The following is a 22,515-nucleotide window of genomic DNA, read 5'->3' on the forward strand; positions in this document are numbered from 1 at the left end:
ATGCTATAGGCCCCCTAACCTGAGGGAGGAAGTGGAGACGGATCTCCTATCACAAATTGGATTAGCAGCAAGGATGGGAAGTGTTATCATAATGGGGGATTTTAATTATCCAGACATAGACTGGGCGGAGGGAACCGCGCATTCATTTAAGGCTCGCCAGTTCCTTAATGTCTTGCAGGACAATTTTATGGGTCAGATGGTAGACGCACCAACTAGAAATAAAACATTACTAGATCTACTGATTACCAACAATACAGACCTGATAACAGATGTGGAAATACGGGGCAATTTAGGTAACAGCGATCACAGGTCAATTAGTTTCAGTATAAATCACACAAATATGAGACATGAAGGGAACACAAAGACACTGAATTTCAAAAGAGCCAACTTCCCTAAACTACAAACCTGGCTAAAAGGCATAAATTGGGATAAAATATTAGGAACAAAGAATACAGAGGAGAGATGGGTTTGCTTTAAGAGCATATTAAATAAGGGCATTAGCCAATGTATCCCATTGGGTAATAAATTTAAAAGAGCGAACAAACATCCTGGATGGCTTAACTCCAATGTAAAAATGCATATAAAAGCAAAGGAGAAGGCCTTCAAAAAATACAAGGTTGAGGGATCATCCACAGCATTCAGAATTTATAAAGAATGCAATAAGAAATGTAAGGGTGCAATTAGGATGGCTAAGATAGAACATGAAAGACACATAGCGGAGGAGAGCAAAAAAAATCCCAAGAAATTCTTTAAGTATGTAAACAGTAAAAAAGGGAGGACAGACCATATTGGCCCCATAAAGAATGAGGAAGGACATCTGGTTACAAAGGATGGGGAGATGGCAGAGGTATTGAATTTATTCTTCTCCTCAGTCTTCACGAGTGAATCGGGGGGCTTCAGTAACCAAAACTGCAGTGTTTATCCTCATGACACAACACAGGAAGCACCTACATGGTTAACAGAGGACGGAATTAAAATTAGACTTGAGAAACTTAACATTAATAAATCACCGGGACCAGATGGCTTGCATCCGAGGGTACTTAGGGAACTCAGTCAGGTGATTGCCAGACCGTTGTTCCTAATTTTTACAGACAGTCTATTGACTGGAATGGTACCAGCTGATTGGAGAAAAGCCAATGTAGCACCAATATTTAAAATGGTCTGTAATTCCCAGGGATGTTTTTTGGGCCCTGTTAGCCTAACATCAATAGTATGTAAACTCTTGGAGGGGATGATAAGGGACTATATACAAGATTTTAGTAATAAGAATGATATCATTAGCAGTAATCAGCATGGATTCATGAAGAATCGTTCTTGCCAAACCAATCTATTAACCTTCTATGAGGAGGTGAGTTGCCATCTTGATAAAGGAAGGCCCGTAGACGTGGTGTATCTGGATTTTGCAAAAGCATTTGACACAGTTCCCCATAAACGTTTACTGTACAAAATAAGGTGCGTTGGCATGGACCATAGGGTGAGTACATGGATTGAAAACTGGCTACAAGGGCGTGTTCAGAGGGTGGTGATAAATGGGGAGTACTCAGAATGGTCAGGGGTGGGTAGTGGGGTCCCCCAGGGTTCGGTGCTGGGACCAATCCTATTTAATTTGTTCATAAACGACCTGGAGGATGGGATAAACAGTTCCATCTCTGTATTTGCAGACGATACTAAGCTAAGCAGGGCAATAACTTCTCCGCAGGATGTGGAAATCTTGCAAAAAGACCTGAACAAATTAATGGGGTGGGCGACTACATGGCAAATGAGGTTCAATGTAGAAAAATGTAAAATAATGCACTTGGGTGTCAAAAATATGAATGCAATCTATACACTGGGGGGAGAACCTCTGGGGGAATCTAGGATGGAAAAGGACTTGGGGGTCCTAGTGGATGATAGGCTCAGCAATGGCATGCAATGCCAAGCTGCTGCTAATAAAGCAAACAGAATATTGGCATGCATTAAAAGGGGGATCAACTGTAGAGATAAAACGATAATTCTCCCGCTCTACAAGACTCTGGTCCGCCCGCACCTGGAGTATGCTGTCCAGTTCTGGGCACCAGTCCTCAGGAGGGACGTACTGGAAATGGAGCGAGTACAAAGAAGGGCAACAAAGCTAATAAAGGGTCTGGAGGATCTTAGTTATGAGGAAAGGTTGCGAGCACTGAACTTATTCTCTCTGGAGAAGAGACGCTTGAGAGGGGATATGATTTCAATTTACAAATACTGTACTGGTGACCCCACAATAGGGATAAAACTTTTTCGCAGAAGAGAGTTTAATAAGACTCGTGGCCACTCATTACAATTAGAAGAAAAGAGGTTTAACCTTAAACTACGTAGAGGGTTCTTTACTGTAAGAGCGGCAAGGATGTGGAATTCCCTTCCACAGGCGGTGGTCTCAGCGGGGAGCATTGATAGCTTCAAGAAACTATTAGATAATCACCTGAATGACCGCAATATACAGGGATATGTAATGTAATACTGACACATAATCACACACATAGGTTGGACTTGATGGACTTGTGTCTTTTTTCAACCTCACCTACTATGTAACTATGTAACTTTAGTGCTATAGTGCAAGTTTTAACTAGGCTATGTTTATATAACCTTTGCATATAGGTTTGTCCATGCTTTTTCTCTCGCTCTCTTTTTTATAATAATAGTTTTTTTATAATATTTTTATAATGCTATGTACGTTCAGTATTAGGCAAATAATTATATTCCTCTTTTTTCCCCCTTCGGAGGCTCCATTGTGAGCTAGGTGCTCCCCCTAATTCATCGCCTTGACACTCTTGTCTGGCTTTGCCCTCTATCTTTTTCCTTGACAAAATGTCGGCTATTGTTTATCATTGGACATCAATCCTGTGCGCCAATGGGCGCACGGGAAGTGGCGTCATGACTGCACTTCCGCCCCGTGGACCGCAACCAGGAAGTGATGGTGCGGCGTGCGTTCCACTCGACGTTACGGAGCATGGGGACATGGGACCGGCTAGAAGCTGTCGGCTATGGACGCCGGAACAGCTACGGTTCCCGCAGGGGCATCTTATGAGAGGATGAGAGCTGTTACTTGCCTTCTGTGCTACCTGGTATGTTTTATACATAGACCCCACAGTGTGTTTGTGACTCTATAATCTGCTGCAGGACTGTCCAACACTTAATCTGGATAGATATTTTCAGCAATCATTATCAGATCCTAATTCTCCCAAAAAACACTCTTCCTAATTTGCTATAGGACTGTCCAAGACACTGTAATGCCGCGTACACACGATCGGAATTTCCGTCAGGAAAAACTTGGATGGTTTTTCCGACGGAATTCCGCTCAAGCTTGCCTTGCATACACACAATCACACAAAAGTTCTCTGAACTTTCGACCGTCAAGAACACAGTGACGTACAACACTACGACGAGCCGAGAAAATTAAGTTCAATGCTTCCGAGCATGCGTTGAATCGTTTCCGAGCATGCGTGATTTTTTGTGCGTCCGAATTGCATACAGACGAACGCATCTTCGGATAGGAACTTTTCCCGACCGAAAAATAGAGAACATGCACTCAATCTTTTGCTGGCTGGAATTCCACCAGCAAAAGACCGATGGAGCATACACACGTTCGCATTTTCCGACAAAAAGCTCTCATCGGAGTTTTGCTGGCGGCATTTCTCGATCGTGTGTACGCGGCATTAGTGTGTCAGTGACTCAATGTAAATATAGATAGACGTTTTCAGCAATTAGCCAGTTTTAATTTTGACGTCAAATTTCGATTTCCTTTTAGTCATAGTCTTTTTACTAAAATGCCATTTTAGTTTTAGTCATATTTTAGTCATCTGAATTGTTTTAGCTTGAGTCGTATTTTACAGTAGTTGACTAAAATCTACAGTACGTTTTAGTTGACTAAAATCTAATGGGTTTAGTTAAATTATAATGCTTTATTTAAGCATTTCTCTAGATTTTCCAAACTCATTATATACTCCTGGAGTAAAAAAAACTGTCTGAGGAGGTCTGTAATGCACAATGAGTGCCCTGGATAGTCTAAAGGAGGCATGTGATGCACAGTGAGTGCTCTGGATGGTCTGAGGAGGCCTGTAATGCACACAGTGCTCTGGACAGTCCGAGGAGGCCTGTAATGCACCGTGAGTGCTCTGAATGGTCTGAGAAGGCCTGTAATGCACACAGTGCTCTGGGCGGCCTGTGGAGACCGATGTAGCAATCTGGACTACAATTGCAAAGCCTAGCGACTCCCTGTCATTTCTATGTACTGTATTGTTCCACTAGTGTCCAGCGTCACTAATTGACATCATATCTGTGAGCCAAACCAAAGGGATTGTGGGAATAGTGGTTCCTCATAATGGTAATTGCTCCGTAAAACTATGCACCCGGACTACATATTCCAGGGATCTTTGCTACCATCAAGGAGAATGCTGGGAGGAGCTATAAAAGAAGCCAGAGACCCGCCCCACACTCTCTTCCTCCTGGGCCTGGTGTGTGACCGGTCTCTCTGTACAGGAAGGGTGAGGTCGAGGCCTACATCGTGGTGTATGACATTCCAATGCAAGAAGGACCCACCACTGTTCGTCAGACATCTATACAGCACTATTCTGATCATCCGACAACCAGTGCTTCATGCTTCGCATCAGATGATTGTCGCAAGCTGACCTGCTGCAAGGATGCCTCTATGGGAACCGCTGTTCTTAAGGCCTTGAATCAGCCTGGTCGTTGGTGAGAGGGCAATTGCCAACCTTTGCAAACCTTTCATTGTTGCTTCACTGGGACACTGTGCACAGGCAGCTTTACCCTGGGGAAACACTTTGCTGCATTTCTGTCTGAACATTGTACATATACACCTGTCTCATCAACCATTGCAACAAATACCATTGCCTTGTTGCTGCACCTTATTGGATATAGTTAATGAGCTCCGACTGCTAGCGAAGACCATCAGGCCTGCAACTGGGACATTATTATCATTACTGCTTAGAGGGCCCTCATACAGTCCTTGTTTAATTGATCTTTTGTTAGGATTAAAAGTTTAATAGGCCTGGCCTGGGATCCCCTTTAGAACTCTTGCAGGGATTAATGCTCAACTCTTGCTTATCCTTTCAGATCATGTTCAAGTTGTACTCCATTGTACATATGTGCATATAATATACTGTTTGCCAAATTGTCTTAACCTGTATTATTGTAGAGGGAATTCTTCCACCGAGCTGGGACTGTTATCACAGAGTTCAGTTGATCTATTACCTCCTCTGTACAATAAGATCTACCTTGAGTTTCTCAGTAAAAGTTAATAGAATATAAACTCATTAAGTTGTTTGACTTATTACTTTAAGGTGGTGCAAAGGTGTCTGAACCCAGAGTGTCAGGTGGGTTGGAATGTTCCCATGGTCATGGTGGTGCAGATGAGCAGGTAATTCCAAGTAGTCCCCAAAGGGGTCACGCTACACCTGTAATGCAGCGAGTGCTCTGGATGGTCTGAGAAGGCCTGTAATGCACAGTCAGTGCTCTGGATGGTCTGAGGAGTCCTGTAATGCACACAGTGCTCTGGACAGTTGACTGAGGAGGCCTGTAATGCTGGCTGCACAGTGCTAAGTACGCCATACCACTTAACACGCCATGGTCGCTACCTTGCTTGCCATTAGGGGAAACACTCACGGGCTTTACAGACAGAGCTCCGAGGAAAGCAGCGCTCTGGACAGTCTGAGGAGGGCTGTAATGCACAGTGAGTGCTCTGGATGGTCTGAGGAGGCCTATAATGTAGACAGTGCTCTGGATGGTCTGAGGAGGCCTGTAATGCACACAGTGCTCTGGACAGTCTGAAGAGGCCTGTAATGCACAGTGAGTGCTCTGGATGGTCTGAGGAGGCCTGTAATGCACAGTCAGTGTTCTGGACAGTCGGAGGAGGCCTGTAATGCACAGTGAGTGCTCTGGACAGTCTGAGGAGACCTGTAATGCACAGTGAGTGCTCTGGATGGTCTGAGTAGGCCTGTAATGCACAGTGAGTAGGGATGAGCCGAACACCCCCCTGTTCGGTTCGCATCAGAACATGCGAACAGGAAAAAAGTTCGTTCGAACACGCGAACACCGTTAAAGTCTATGGGACACGAACATGAATAATCAAAAGTGCTAATTTTAAAGGCTAATATGCAAGTTATTGTCATAAAAAGTGTTTGGGGACCCGGGTCCTGCCCCAGGGGACATGGATCAATGCAAAAAAAAGTTTTAAAAACGGCCGTTTTTTTCAGGAGCAGTGATTTTAATAATGCTTAAAGTCAAACAATAAAAGTGTAATATCCCTTTAAATTTCGTACCTGGGGGGTGTCTATAGTATTCCTGTAAAGGGGCGCATGTTTCCTGTGTTTAGAACAGTCTGACAGCAAAATTACATTTTGAAGGAAAAAACTCATTTAAAACTACCCGCGGCTATTGCATTGCCGACAATACACATAGAAGTTCATTGATAAAAACGGCATAGGAATTCCCCAAAGGGGAACCCCGAACCAAAATTTAAAAAAAAAATGATGTGGGAGTCCCCCTAAATTCCATCCCAGGCCCTTCAGGTCTGATATGGATATTAAGGGGAACCCCGGCCAAAATTAAAAAAAAAAAATGACGTGGGGTTCCCCCTAAATTCCATACCAGACCCTTCAGGTCTGGTATGCATTTTAAGGGGAACCCCGCGCCAAAAAACCAAAAAAAAACGGCGTGGGGTCCCCCCAAAAATCCATACCAGACCCTTATCCGAGCACGCAACCTGGCAGGCCGCAGGAAAAGAGGGGGGGACGAGAGTGCGGCCCCCCCCCCCCTGAACCATACCAGGCCACATGCCCTCAACATTGGGAGGGTGCTTTGGGGTAGCCCCCCAAAACACCTTGTCCCCATGTTGATGAGGACAAGGGCCTCATCCCCACAACCCTGGCCGGTGGTTGTGGGGGTCTGCGGGCGGGGGGCTTATTGGAATCTGGAAGCCCCCTTTAACAAGGGGACCCCCAGATCCCGGACCCCCCCTGTGTGAAATGGTAAGGGGGTACTTACCCCTACCATTTCACAAAAAAACTGTCAAAAATGTTAAAAATGACAAGAGACAGTTTTTGACAATTCCTTTATTTAAATGCTTCTTCTTTCTTCTATCTTCCTTCATCTTCTGGTTCTTCTGGTTCTTCTGGCTCTTCTGGTTCTTCCTCCGGCGTTCTCGTCCAGCATCTCCTCCGCGGCGTCTTCTATCTTCTTCTCCTCGGGCCGCTCCGCACCCATGGCATGGGGGGGAGGCTCCTGCTCTTCTCTTCTTCTTCTCTTCTTCTCTTCTTCATTTTCTTCTCCGGGCCGCTCCGCAATCCATGCTGGCATGGAGGGAGGCTCCCGCTGTGTGACGGCGCTCCTCGTCTGACAGTTCTTAAATAACGGGGGGCGGGGCCACCCGGTGACCCCGCCCCCCTCTGACGCACGGTGACTTGACGGGTTTTCCCTGTGACGTCACGGGGAATGCCACAGGGAAGTCCCGTCATGTCCCGTGCGTCAGAGGGGGGCGGGGTCACCGGGTGGCCCCGCCCCCCGTTATTTAAGAACTGTCAGACGAGGAGCGCCGTCACACATCGGGAGCCTCCCTCCATGCCAGCATGGGTTGCGGAGCGGCCCGGAGAAGAAAATGAAGAAGAGAAGAAGAGGAAGAAGAGAAGAAGAGAAGAAAAGAAGAAGAGAACAGCGGGAGCCTCCCCCCCATGCCATGGGTGCGGAGCGGCCCGAGGAGAAGAAGATAGAAGACGCCACGGAGGAGATGCTGGACGAGAACGCCGGAGGAAGAGCCAGAAGAGCCAGAAGAGCCAGAAGAGCCAGAAGAGCCAGAAGAGCCAGAAGAGCCAGAAGAACCAGAAGAACCAGAAGATGAAGGAAGAAAGAAGAAAGAAGAAGCATTTAAATAAAGGAATTGTCAAAAACTGTCTCTTGTCATTTTTAACATTTTTGACAGTTTTTTAGTGAAATGGTATTGGTAAGTACCCCCTTACCATTTCACACAGGGGGGGGCCGGGATCTGGGGGTCCCCTTGTTAAAGGGGGCTTCCAGATTCCGATAAGCCCCCTGCCCGCAGACCCCCACAACCACCGGCCAGGGTTGTGGGGATGAGGCCCTTTTCCTCATCAACATGGGGACAAGGTGTTTTGGGGGGCTACCCCAAAGCACCCTCCCAATGTTGAGGGCATGTGGCCTGGTACGGTTCAGGAGGGGGGGGCGCACTCTCGTCCCCCCCTCTTTTCCTGCGGCCTGCCAGGTTGCGTGCTCGGATAAGGGTCTGGTATGGATTTTGGGGGGGACCCCACGCCGTTTTTTTTTTTTTTTTTTGGCGCGGGGTTCCCCTTAAAATCCATACCAGACCTGAAGGGTCTGGTATGGAATTTAGGGGGAACCCCACGTCATTTTTTTTTTAAATTTTGGCCGGGGTTCCCCTTAATATCCATATCAGACCTGAAGGGCCTGGTATGGAATTTAGGGGGACTCCCACATCACTTTTTTTTTTTTTAATTTTGGTTCGGGGTTTCCCTTTGGGGAATTCCTATGCCGTTTTTATCAATGAACTTCTATGTGTATTGTCGGCAATGCAATAGCCGGCCCGCGGGTAGTTTTAAATGAGTTTTTTCCTTCAAAATGTCATTTTGCTGTCAGACTGTTCTAAACACAGGAAACATGCGCCCCTTTACAGGCATACTATAGACACCCCCCAGGTACGAAATTTAAAGGGATATTACACTTTTATTGTTTGACTTTAAGCATTATTAAAATCACTGCTCCTGAAAAAACGGCCGTTTTTAAAACTTTTTTTTGCATTGATCCATGTCCCCTGGGGCAGGACCCAGGTCCCCAAACACTTTTTATGACAATAACTTGCATATTAGCCTTTAAAATTAGCACTTTTGATTTCTCCCATAGACTTTTAAAGGGTGTTCCGCGGCATTCGAATTTGCCACGAACACCCCAAATTGTTCGCTGTTCGGCGAACTTGCGAACAGCCATGAGTTCGACTCGAACTCGAAGCTCATCCCTAACAGTGAGTGCTCTGGACAGTCTGAGGAGGCCTGTAATGCACAGTGAGTGCTCTGGATGGTCTGAGGAGACCTGTAATGCACAGTCAGTGTTCTGGACAGTCTGAGGAGGCCTGGAATGCACAGTGAGTGCTATGGATGGTCTGAGGAGGCCTGGAATGCACAGTCAATGTTCTGGACAGTCTGAGGAGGCCTGGAATGCACAGTGAGTGCTCTAGAGGCCTTTAATGCACAGTGGCCTGACGAGGCCTGTAATCCACACAGTGCTCTGGACAGTTGTCTGAGGAGGTCTGTAATGCTGCACAATGCTACTTAGCACACTATGGTCACTACCTTGCTTGCTGGGAGGGGAAACACACACACAGGCTTTACAGGCAGAGCTCAGAGGAAAGCAGAATTTCACGTTGGTAAACGCCCCTCTCGCACATATTCGCTCTGTTTTCGTTGGTTGAATCGATCTTTGTCATAGTTTTCGTCAATTGAGTAATTTTCATTTGGCTTTCATCACTGGAAACATACCGCCCACAAAAATTAGGATGAAAATATTTTCGTCAACAAAATTAACACTGTAATCAGCAGCAGTACATCTCCCTGCAAACAATCTGTAATCTTTATCTAACTCCTCAATGTTCCCTCCAATGCACACTGAACAAAGGCTGCTGGGAACCCTGAATTTCATGGGGCGGGGGCTGGCACTTAAGAAACCCCCATGATTGACCCTTCTAAGCCACCTGACCACATTTTAGAACCCAAAAAGTGCATTGTTGGTAATTGGTTGCTAAAGGCGTGACTGGTCACATTACTTTACCATTTTCTCATATGGTAAAAGACTTGGGGTTCATGTCAAGCTCATGAGTGGCCCAAACCTGAAGCTCGTCCCTATTGGAAATATGGGGATGTGAGGGAGTTCAGGGAACATAAGATTGTGGTTTTAAAAATGCTTTTCTGCACTCTTTCCTATAGCTTATAGATCTGCTGTGGCTGCTTCCTCCAGCAGTCAGTTCAGACCTTTTACCGCTGGGTACTCAATTTTTTAAGTTGAAATGAATCATATTGGGGTGCCCCTGTCAAGCTAAATGTAACAGTTCAAATATCAGTTAGGGTTCATTTACACTTACTTCAGTTTCAACACACATTAAAGTGCCTACCGCTTCAACATGCTTTTATGATGTGATTTTGTTGCTTCGCTGGAGCTTCGGTGGTGCTTTAATGAAGCTTCGGTGATGCTTTGGTGATGCTCTTTTGAAGCTTTGTTGTAGCTTGGCAGATGCCGCGTGTGTGTGTATGTATATCTCATACCTGCAATTTCTCCAAAACAAAGCGAAGCTAAAGCTGAATTAAAGCCTCTCAAAAGCTGCAGGTGCTTCAAGTGAGCTGTGTCATAGACTTCTATAGAGGCTTTGAAGATGCTTTTAAGCACCACTAAAGCAACATGGGGTATCATTTTTGAAGTAAAGCTGAAGCAAACAAACGCAAGGGGTAAACAGGACTCTTCAACTCTTCTGGGAATGCTGTCCACAAGGTTTAGGAGTGTGTCTATGGAAATGTTTGACCATTCTTCCAGAAGTGCCTTTGTGAGGTCAGGCACTGATGTGGACGAGAAGGCCTGGCTCACAGTCTCCACTGTAATTCATCCCAAAGGTGTTCTATCAGGTTGAGGTCAGGACTCTGTGCAGGCTAGTCAAGTTCCTCCACCCCACACTCGCTCATTAATGTCTTTATGCACCTTGCTTTGTGCACTGGTCCAAATCATTTGGTGGAGGGGGGATTATGATGTGGGGTTGTTTTTCAGGGGTTGGGCTTGGCCCCTTAATTCTTAAGGCGTCAGCATACCAAGACATTTTGGACAATTTCATGCTCCCAACTTTGTGGGAACAGTTTGGGGACGGCCTCTTCCTGTTCCAACATGACCGCGCACCAGTGCACAAACAAGGTCCATAAAGACATGGATGAGCGAGTTAGAGGTGGTGGAACTTGACTGGCCTGCACAGAGTCCTGACCTCAACCTGATAGAACACCTTTGGGATAAATGAGAGCGAAGACTGAGAGCCAGGCCTTCTCGTCCACATCAGTGCCTGATCTCACAAATACGCTTCTGGAAGAATGGTTAAACATTCCCATAGACACACTCCTAAACCTTGTGGACAGCCTTCCCAGAAGAGTTGAAGCTGTTATAGCTGCAAAAGGTGGGCCAACTCAATATGAACCCTACGGACTAAGACTGGGATGATATTTAAGTTCAAGTGCGTGTAAAGGCAGGCGTCACAATACTTTTGGTAATATAGTGTATATTTACAGCCCCCTCGGCATAGTTGAATTTTAATTCATAGTGTGCTGACTTGGGATGCTTGAGCGTGAAAATGCCACCTTATTATTTTTTACTTAAACCCAGTAGGATATTTCAGTTCCAATCAACATACTCTATTAGCACTGATTGCAGTCATGGAAATTATGCAGCCTCATTTTTTAAAATAGAGGCCACTAGAGGCTTTCAGCAAGTAAGAAAGAGAAACAACACTCCTGTTTTGTAGATTATAAATTAGAGTGACATTCTAAATGGGAAAACAAATGATGTTCATACGTTCACGTTGTTTTACAGTAATGCCGCGTACACACGGTCGGACTTTTCGTCTACAAAAGTCCAACGGACGCCGACGGACTAAAGCTGGCTGGTAATCCGATCGTGTGTGGGCTTCTCCGGACTTTCAGCAGACTTTTTCAGCCTCAAATCCGACGGACTTTAGATTTGAAACATGCTTCAAATCTTTACGTCGTAACTACGACGGACCCCGAAATCCGCTCGTCTGTGTGCTAGTCCGACGGACAAAAACCCATGCTAGGGCAGCTATTGGCTACTGGCTATGAACTTCCTTATTTTAGTCCGGTGTACGAATCCGTCGGACTTTTGTGTGGTCGTGTGTAGGCAAGTCCGTTCGTTAGAAAGTCTGCTGCAAGTCCGCCGAAAGTCCGCAGGAAGTCTGTCGGACAGGCTGTCGGACTTTTGTAGACGAAAAGTCCGACCGTGTGTACGCGGCATTAGGGTACACTGTTGGCAGTAAACCTATTTATGTCATACACACGTTCCTTCAATAGCACCGCACTGCCTGGAGTACACTTGTAAATGGACAATAATACATCTGTAAGCCATTATTTTTGCTTAAAGGGGCTTGCTGAGCACAAGAATGCTGTTTAATAAGCATGAAAATCTCTATATAGGAGTTCTTATTGTTTGTTCTAAGGGCATTCTGGTTATTTTCACTGAACTAGAAATATATTATTTAGATATTGATGTGACATATTTTATATTATATATCTCAAATAATGAATAAACTACCATTATTTATTTCCTTTTTTAGTTTAACCACTTCAGTCCCGGAAGATTTTACCCCCTTCCTGACCAGAGTACTTTTTGCGATTCGGCACTGCGTCACTTTAACTGACAACTGCGCGGTCGTGCGACGTTGCACCCAAACAAAATTGACATCCTTTTTTTCCCAAATAGAGCTTTCTTTTGGTGGTATATAATCACCTCTGCGGTTTTTATTTTTTGCGCTATAAACAAAAAAAGAGCAACAATGTTGAAAAACAAAAACAAAATATTTTAGACTTTAGACTTTTTGCTATAATAAATATAAAAAAAAGTAAAAAGAAATTTCCTCAGTTTGGGCTGATATGTATTCTTCTACATATTTTTGGTAAAAAAAATCGCAATAAGTGTATATTGATTGGTTTGCTCAAAAAGTTGTTGCGTCCACAAAATAGGAGATAGATTTATGGCATTTTTATTAATTTTTTTTTTTTTATTAGTAATGGCGGCGATCTGCAATTTTTATCGTGACTGCGACATTATGGCGGACACATCGGACATTTTTGACACTATTTTGGGACCATTGTCATTTATACAGCGATATAAAAATGCACTGATTACTGTATAAATGACACTGGCAGGGAAGGGGATAAACACTAGGGGGCGATCAAGGGGGTTAAGTGTGTTCCCTGGATGTGTTCTAACTGTAGGGGGGTTGGGCTCACTACAACATGACAGAGATCACTGCTTCCGATGACAGGGAGTAGTAGATCTCTCTCGTGTCACAAGGCAGAATGGGGAAATGTTCATCTCCCCGTTCTGCCGCTCCATGACACGATTGCGGGACACCGGCGGACATTGAGTCCGCGGGTCCCATGTGCACTGTTATGGAGCACGCATGCACCCACAATGCCGCGTCTTAAAGGGGACGTACCTGAACGCCCATTTGCGCAGCCGTGCCATTGTGCCGACCCTATATCGTCGTGCACTGGTCGGTAAGCGGTTCAAGTGGTTTTAAAGCTATTTTTTTCCACCTGCATTCCCTCTCTTTTGAGACCTAGAAATTTCCTTTTTTTTTTTTTTTGTACCTGTGGAGGTAAAGAGAATTCTGACTAGGGTTGCCACCTGTCTGGATCTCACCATGACAGTCCAGTATAGCCTGAAACCTGGACATATTATTCAGATCAGACTGTGGCTTCCCAAGTAACCACAACTGCCGAGTGCATAGGCATGCCCAACCATCCCGAGGGCTGGCTGCAGTTGTCTAAGCCAAGTGTCTGTGACAGTCTCTCTCACACTGTCCAGAGCCAGCACAGTCCCCCCACCCACGTCGACTGGGTAGAGGAAAGAGGGCTCAATCTGCTCCTCCTTCTCCCGTCTCTACCCCTCTGTGTCTGCCCGGCATGCTGTGCCTCAAAAAAAGGGACACGTGGGGGGGGAATTTTAATCCCAGCAGTGGGCAGAAAAAAAAAAAAAACATTTTCTATGTGCCACTAAAGTGTTTGGGTTTTGCTTAACCACTTCAGCCCCGGAAGGTTTTACCCCCTTCCTGACTAGAGCATTTTTTACAATTTGGCACTGCATTGCTTTAACTGGTAATTGCGCAGTCATGCAATGCTGTACAAAATTTGCATCCTTTTTTTCCCACAAATAGAGCTTTCTTTTGGTGCTATTTGATCACCTCTGTGGTTTTTATTTTTTGCGCTATAGACAAAAAGAGAAACAATTTTGAAAAGAAAAACAATATTTTTTGCTATAATAAATATCCCCAAATATGTTTTTAAAAAACAAATTTCTTCATCAGTTTAGGCCAATATATATTCTTTGACATATTTTTGGTAAAAAAAAAAAACAAAAAAAAAAACAAAAAAAAACCGCAATAAGCGTATAATGCTTGGTTTGCGCAAAAGTTATAGCGTCTACAAACTATGGGAAAGATTTATGGCATTTTTATGGCATTTGTTTTAATAGTTTTACTAGTAATGGCAGTGATCTGCGATTTTTAGCAGTATTGCGACGGACAGATCGAACACCTTTTACACATTAGGGAGGGAAAGGGTTAACACTAGGGGGTGATCAAGGGGTTAAATGTGTGTTCCCTCAGTGTGTTCTAACTGTATGGGGATAGGACTGACTGGGGGAGGAGACATATTGTTGTTCCTACTTACTAGGCACAAACAATATGTCTCCTCTCCCCTGACAGGACAGGATTTGTGTGTTACACACACAAATCCCCGTGCTGGCTCTCGTGCACGCAATCTTGCGTGGCCGGCGGCAATCACAACCCCCGGCTACGTGCATCGGGTCCCCCGCCGTGCAGCGGGCGTGCGGGCCTCCGGCAGTGCGTGTATGCCCTCTGGCGGCTCTTAAAGGGAACCCCATACAGGTACGGGGTTTCGCACAGGGGTGCCATTCTGCCCCCCATAAAAAAAACGGTCGGGAACCGGTTAAAGAAATGGTGGCAACCCTAATTCAGACTTCAGTAAGATATCATGTAAACTGATTTCTTCTAAAAGCTTGCAGAGGTAGTCTTTGAAATTCCCAAATATCAGGGAAAAGCATTCATTAGATTGAGCCAATTCTTTTTAATTATGCCAAATATATTTTTATTATATGCATGAACGTTAGTAGTGAAGGGGATCTGTTTTGTTTTATTTTAGATTTCCATCCTCTGTCTCCTCTCCTTTCCCTCAAACTGCTTACTTTCTAGTTCCATTAATTATATATATATATATATATATATATATATATATATATATATATATATATATATATATATATATATATATATATATATATATATATATATATATATATATATATATATATATATATATATATATATATATACACAGTTCATACAGTGTGGAAAAAATTATTATATCCCCTGCAGCTTTTGTAAGTTTGCCCACTTACAAAGAAATGAAGTGTCTATCATTTTTATCATAGGTGTATTTTAAATGATAGAGACAAAATATCAACCAAAAATACAGAAAAAAAAAAAACACAAGATACAAGTTGGAGCTCAGTGAGCAAAATAAGTATTTGATCCCCTACCAACCAACAATAATTCTGGCTCCCACAGACTGGCTACAGTTTGTGCTCATGTGATACACAGATTAGTCCTGTCCACTTAAGAAGGTGCTCCTAATAACAACTCGTTATGTGTAGAAAAGACACCTGTCCACAGAATCTCTTACTTCCATTTAAACATTGCTATCATGAGCAAGACCAAAGAGCCGTCAAAGGAAGTCAGGGACAGGACTGTAGACCTGCACAAAGCTGGAATGGGCTACAAGACCATCAGCAAGAAGCTTGGTGAGAAGGAGACAACTGTTGGAGTGATTATTCGCAAATGGAAGAAATACAACATAACCATCAATCACTCTCAGTCTGTAGCTCCATGCAAGATTTTGCCTCATGGGGTTAGGATGATCATAAGAAAAGTTAGGGATCAGTTTAGAACTACACGGGAGTAGCTTGTGAGTGATCTCGAGGTGGTTGGGACCACAGTCACAAAACAAACCATTGGTAACACAATACGCCCCATGGATTGAAATCCTGCAGCGCCCGCAAAGTCCCCTCCTCAAGAAGGCACATGTACAGGCCTGTCTGAAGTCTGCAAATGAACATCTAAATGATTCAGAGAAGGATTGGGAAAAAGTGTTGTGGTCAGATGAGACCAAAATTGAGCTCTCTGGCATAAAAAGGTAAGTCCATCCTAACACTAAAATTTCTACATCTACAGGCATCCACGATCTAAGACTAACCTATCTAGCCCTGTAAAGAATAAATCAGTATACATACCTTTTCCAAAGCCACTCCAGTCTGGTCCCATGCTGAGCTGTTAGTGGCGGCTTTGCTGTGGAGGTGGGTGCCGAGGAGACAGCCGAAAATGGAAGCCCCATAGTAACTTTATGGGTGATGTCACTTTCCATTGATTGCACAACTGTTGTCGGCCATGTCCTCTGCAGAGCTTCCACCGTTGGAGACCAGACCGGAGCGGCTTCAAAAAAGGTATGTATAGCGATTTCTTCTTTACAGGGCTAGATAGGTTAGTCTTAGATCGTGGATCCCCGTAGATGTCGTGATTTCAGTTTTATGCCCCATACACACGGTCGGATTTTCCGACGGAAAATGTGTGATAGGACCTTGTTGTCGGAAATTCCGACCGTGTGTAGGCTCCATCACACATTTTCCATCAGATTTTCCGACACACAAAGTTTGAGAGCAGGCTATAAAATTTTCCAAAATCCGTTGTCAGAATTTCCGATCGTGTGTACACAAATCCGACGCACAAAGTGCCACGCATGCTCAGAATAAATAAAGAGATGAAAGCTATTGGCTACTGCCCCGTTTATAGTCCTGACGTATATGTGTTTTACGTCACCGCGTTCAGAATGATCGGATTTTCAGACAACTTTGTGTGACCGTGTGTATGCAAGACAAGTTTGAGCTAACATCCGTCGGAAAAAATCCTAGGATTTTGTTGTCGGAATGTCCGATCAATATCCGACCATGTGTATGGGGCATTAGCGTGGGCTTCCCCTTTAACTCGACTCGCCGTGTTTGGAGGAAGAAAAATGTTGAATTAGACCCTAAGAACACCATCCCTACCGTACGGAGGTGGAAACATTATGCTTTGGGTCAGTTTCTCTGCTAAAGGCTGACTTTGCCACATTGAGGAGCCAGTGGACGGGGCCATGTATTGTAAAATCTTGGATAAGAACCTTCTTCCCTCAGCCAGAACACTGACGACAACCAAGGCAACAAAGGAGTGACTCAAGAAGAAGCACATTAAGGTCATGGAGTGACCTAGCCAGTCTCCAGACCTTAATCCTATAGAAAATTTATGGAGGGACCTAAAACTTCGAGTTGTCAAGCGACAGCCAAGAAACCTAAGGATTTAGAGAAGATCTGTAAAGAGTGGACCAAAATCCCTCCTGAGATGTGTGCAAACCTGGTAACCAACTACAAGAATTGTCTTAGCTCTGTGCTTGCCAGCAAGGGTTTCTCCACCAAGTACTAAGTCATGTTTTACTTGGGGATCTTGGCAATAGTCTTACAGCCTGGGCCAGTGATGGCGAACCTTGGCACCCCAGATGTTTGGAACTACATTTCCCATGATGCTCATGCACACTGCAGTGTAGTTGAGCATCATGGGAAATGTAGTTCCAAAACATCTGGGGTGCCAAGGTTCGCCATCACTGGCCTAGGCCATCTTCATGTAGAGCAACAATTCTTTTTTTTTAGATCCTCAGAGAGTTCTTTGCCATGAGGTGCCATGTTGAACTTCCAGTGACCAGTATGAGAGAGTGAGAGCGATAACACCAAATTTAACACACCTGCTCCCCATTCACAGCTGAGACCTTGTAACACTAACAAGTCACATGACATCAGGGAGGGAAAATGGCTAATTGGGCCCAATTTGAACATTTTCACTTAGGGGTGTACTAACTTTTGTTGCCAGCAGTTTAGACATTAATGTCTGTGTGAGTTATTTTGAGGGGACAGCAAATTTACACTGTTATACAAGCTGTACACTCACTACTTTACATTGTAGCAAAGTGTCATTTCTTCAGTGTTGTCACATGAAAAGATATAATAAAATATTTACAAAAATGTGAGGGGTGTACTCACTTTTGTGATATACTGTGTGTGTGTGTATGTGTGTAATGTGTGTGTATGTATATATATATATATATAATTAAAATATATTTTTAAATTAAAAGTCTAAAAATTTCACATGTTGCTACCATGCAGATTTATGAGGGCTTTTTTAATTTGTGTGGATTGGGTCACTGGTTTTCTGGATTGGGTTACTGTAGGTCTGCTCCAAGTTTAGGGTAAAATTTCAGGCAAAAAAAATTAACCTTGACAAAGTTTAAGAGTTAAATGAGGTTGCTGACCTGGTTCTACTCTAGGGCATGGGTACTTGGATTGCAAGACAGGCTGAACAGATTCTAAATCATTTGGCATGTAAAACAAGTCTACCAGCTGCATATTTGCCCACAGCTGAGCTTTATGCACAATTTTGGTTTGGGCAGGTATGTGCATTTTTTAAGAACCCTTTTTTCGATGTCCTAAAATGAAGAGCAGTGGATCTCACCATAGAAGCACATCTGTGCAATGTTGCAATTACTCCTAATTAAATATAGTATACATTTCACAGTGGGCGCCAGACTCTGCTGTTAATTACGATAATCTATGGAATTACACTCTTTACAACATTCTTCTGTTTCACAAGCATTGTCATCTTAAATCAGTGATCACCTTGATTTTCGAGTGCTTGTCAGTGTAGTAAGTGTGCTTGTCACTGTTAATAATCATTCACGGTCTTGGTGCCAACAGCCTTTGGAGAACACACCGGCCCCGCAGTATGTTTGTGCTGTAGATGGTTGGAGTTTGGGCTCGTGCCCTAATTAAAACTAAACACAACAAGTATGCTATTTTTGTTGCTTGATGTACTGAGGAAAAACATGGATACCTCACTGCTTAGAAATGACGGGGTTTCAGGCTTTGAATCTAAACTTGGAACAGCAGAGGCATAACCAAGCAATGTTTACAGTAATTGGAAGAACGCAAAGCAGAACACGATACTCCTGGCTAAGCTATTGCATGCTAGGTAAAATTAAAGGTGGCATTGATGTTGTCTTTATTCAAAGCTACGGAGATTAAATTACGGATAAAGAAAATGTGCAAGCCAGCAACACGGTAATTAGGGTGGCAAATGTAGCAATTGCTATTGGGCCCCTGGGGGCCCAGCTGTGATACTGATTCATAACATGATGACATTATTATTATTATTATTAGGTATGTAATAGCTAAAATAGACATTCCTGTTCAGTTTTGCTATATTTTATAAAGCATTTTTGTATAAAAGTAGGTGATATTAAGTTTACTTCTAAATAATGCAGAAGCATCACGTTTTTCACGCTTCTTTAGCATGTTTTTGGAGTGACACTATTCACTTGAAGGGGCTGCCCTCTGTCCCAAAAATGCACCAAAATAGCTCCTGTACCCTTTTTTGGAAATGCTGTAGCAATACCCCCATAGGAGCCGCTTGGTAATTTTGGTTCTCTGTTGTGCACCTCAACTCCAAGAACAACCTCAGCCCCTCTGACCTGGTTAAATGAAAGATAAATGCTTACAGTATAAGAACACAAGTATAGATACCTTTAACTTGGCTATGAATTAGTACCAGGAAATATACACAAGACTGTTTAGTGGTAAATTAACTCAGTGTATTGTATGGGTTAGAATAAATGGTGGTTTGTGCATAAATGAACACAGATAAGGAAGGTTCAGACACAGTCTGCCAAGGTAACATAGAATAATAAAGCAATAAAGATTGCACAATACGCATTAACTGTAATATGAATAATAATACTATAACTAGTCTAGAGTGCACTCTAGGAGAATGGCTAAGATATGGTGCAATGTCCTCCGGGGGGTACCTCTTAGCAAAAGCATTAGGTGAAGATCTCTGTGTAGCAGCTGTAAAGGGACAGACTTTAGTCCAAACTCTTCAGCCAGCTAGCATTGGGGCCCAGTTGTACCATTTGTGCACAAGAGATGGCAAGAGGTAGCTGTATCTTGTACAGCCTGAGAAAATGCAGCTCTTTCCACTCCTCCTGACAATCTCCCTATGGAAAATGCCATTCAAAAGCTCTTAATTTCAGTAGAGTCTCTCTCCTCTGGACTACAGTTGCCACAGTGCAGCACTTCCTGACTCAGTCTATTGAACTCTTTATGCTCAGCAGCTCCCTCCTCTTGCTGATATAGCTGTTATCCAGTTCAGTGCCACAGGGCATCAGCTGCAGCCTATCTTAGCCAAACACCCGGGTGCAGTGCATTTTTGTGCGTTTTCACGCAACAAAGCACCAGTTTCATTAGTATGTTTTGAGTGCTATTAACAGTCAATGGCACCCAAATGTGCACTGTGCATTTTGGCATGTTTTTAGTGTGTTCCAGAATCAGTGGCAGAATCGCACGATTCTGCCCACGATTCAGAGGTAAACGGGGATAACGCTGAACTCAGTAGATTATTTTTAAAAAACGGCTGAATACATTCTTAAATGTACATATATGCACATATATATTGGATATTAACCCCTTCATGACTAAAGTAAAACAAATCTTAACACCTGAATACATTTTTGCAACTCTGACATGTTTTTATTAAAACTGTACACATCAGCACATATAGGTCATTTATATATTTTCCGTTTTTTTTCTGGACAAATTGGGCATTCATTTGGTTGTGGGTAAAGAGTAATGGATTTTTCCTATTTTTTTTTTTTTTTTAAATTTTTTTTTTTTTGCTATCAAAGGAAAACTGGCACAAAATATTAAAAAAATTATAATTTTATGAAATTTTGCTATATACTTCTTGCTATTACCATGACTTACCACCAAATAATAACCCAAAACAAATTCAGTGCTCCTCATGATTGCAGTGTTAGCACATGTGTGTTTGTTGCTTGTACCTGTAATAGGGCCCAGAAACATCACTGCACATTCGGTTTTATTCTCCTACCTAAAACACACTTTGGCCTTAACTCTGACTCTGAGCATGACCTTTGACCCTAAGACTGACCTAGATCAAACCCTTATTTTTTATTATTTTTGGGGTTTTTTTAGGTCCCTTTCACACTAGCGGTCTGTTTTGTTCCGCCTGTCCATTTTTCAGGTGGACCCTTCATTCAATCCGCTAAAAAGAGACACATGGGGATCCTCCTCTTCCATCTAGTGCATCAGATGACAGACGGTCCATTAACATCCAACCGCCCATAGAGGAGAACAAGCTGTGTCTGTGTCTGCTCTGCATAAGCGGAGCAGACACAGAGCAGTTATCTGCCTGCTCGGAGGGGATAAGTAGACAAACTGACGGAGTCTGCCCTGTGTGAAAGGAGCCTTACGCACACTTTTTTGTTCACAATATTCCATTATTCTCCTCTAGCAAGGAGAAAATTATACAATGTATCTTTTTCTCCATTCAAGCAAAGAAAAAACAAGGGCAGGTTGTATAGTAACTTATGGGTCTCTGTGCTGGGCACACGCAAAGCAGTGCGCTTTCAGCACAAACACAGTAGCACATGTATGCAGACTTGCGGATAAAGACCCACCTACATGAGGCCATATATATGCATATGCTCATCGGGAAGGGCTTAACATTTTTAGGTAATAACACCAGTTATTATTGAATAAGGGAATATTCAATTGCCTTCTTGGGGTTCAGGAAGAAATGTTTTTTTCACCCGCCGGAGCAAATTGGATCTTTCTTTGTAGAATTTTTTTTTAACTTCCTCTGGATCAGCTGTGGGTATAGGATTCTATATATGGGGTTTCCTATGTATTTCCTTTTTTTTTTTTTAATTGGTTGTACTAGATGGATTTTTTTTAACCTAACTATGTAACCCCAGGCAAAACCAAATGCGTAGTTAAAGTGGTTATAAAGCCTAAACATTTTTTATCTTTACTTTCAATAATTTTTTATTCTTTCAGAAGGAGAATACACAGAATAGAAACAAGTGTAGGACCAATCGTCCCGCCAAGGCCAACATGGCCAAAAATCGGCAATCTAATAATTGTAGAAAAAGGTGAGATACAATTCAATCACATAAAGAAAACATATGAATTTTCCTTTTCAGTTAGCATGAAAAACATTTGCTGATGGTCATTTAGCCTATGCAATTACATAGAAAGAATCTGGCCTGAGAATCCTGGGGAGCAATCCAGACACCCCTAATGGGATCACACTGTGGCTGGAGCTCCAACCCTTCTAGCTCGATACATTTTTCATCTGCGTCTTTCATTGCATCTTAATGCTTTCCCTAGGGGCGTTACAGTAAAAAATGTTTAGGCAGCAATATCACCCCCTCACCACCCCCCCTCCTGGTAAACTTGAGTCCTTACTCGATCTAGTGCTGTGCCTGGTTGCAGTGTTCTCTCCTCTCGCCCTCTATAAACACAGGCAGCGCAGCTTGGGATCAAGCCCACATATGGGCCCCATAGGAAGCAGCTTCCTATGGTGGTGCACGGAGAAGTGGGGAAGTCACGAGCACTGGCGTGGGACCCGAGAAGAGGAGGTTTGTACAGAGCAGGTAAGTATAACAAGTCTCTTATTTTAAAAACAAAAATATTGACTTTACAATCACTTTTAAATACATATATAGTTTCTGTCTTATG

At 43.4% G+C, this 22,515-nt stretch overlaps 1 long non-coding RNA gene across 1 annotated transcript in view; it reads left to right on the forward strand.

The window, feature by feature from the left end:
- Positions 1 to 2,927: 2,927 nt before the first annotated feature.
- The window catches only part of LOC141146149 (uncharacterized), an 88,437-nt gene continuing 68,849 nt past the window's right edge, over positions 2,928 to 22,515 (forward strand). Inside the window, exons 1-2 of the long non-coding RNA XR_012244731.1 lie at positions 2,928 to 3,080; positions 21,832 to 21,926. This is a non-coding gene — a long non-coding RNA (uncharacterized lncRNA). The remainder of the gene's footprint in view (positions 3,081 to 21,831; positions 21,927 to 22,515) is intronic.

The sequence above is a fragment of the Aquarana catesbeiana genome, linkage group LG05 (genome assembly GCF_042186555.1).
Source record: "Aquarana catesbeiana isolate 2022-GZ linkage group LG05, ASM4218655v1, whole genome shotgun sequence".
Taxonomy (NCBI): Eukaryota; Metazoa; Chordata; class Amphibia; order Anura; family Ranidae; genus Aquarana; species Aquarana catesbeiana.